This window comes from Calidris pugnax, unplaced genomic scaffold (assembly GCF_001431845.1).
Source record: "Calidris pugnax isolate Ruff unplaced genomic scaffold, ASM143184v1 scaffold14, whole genome shotgun sequence".
Taxonomy (NCBI): domain Eukaryota; kingdom Metazoa; phylum Chordata; class Aves; order Charadriiformes; family Scolopacidae; genus Calidris; species Calidris pugnax.
In genome coordinates, this window is record NW_015090793.1 from 4593003 (window position 1) to 4593208 (window position 206).

Sequence of the window (206 nt, forward strand, 5' to 3'; positions counted from 1 at the left end):
GGGCGGAATCTGTACGAATTAAGTGGCTAAAACAAAGGGCCCTGGAGAAGCTGCTGGAGGCGGGGATCCGCAGGGCCCCCCGCTCTGCAGGGAAAATGAAAGATCTCCCCGGCAGGAGCTCTGGGGCAAAGGAGGACCCGGAGAAGGTCCCTCGGCCGCGGCGGGGACCCCGAGGCTTCGCCGTCCGTGGGGCGGGGGCAGCGGGG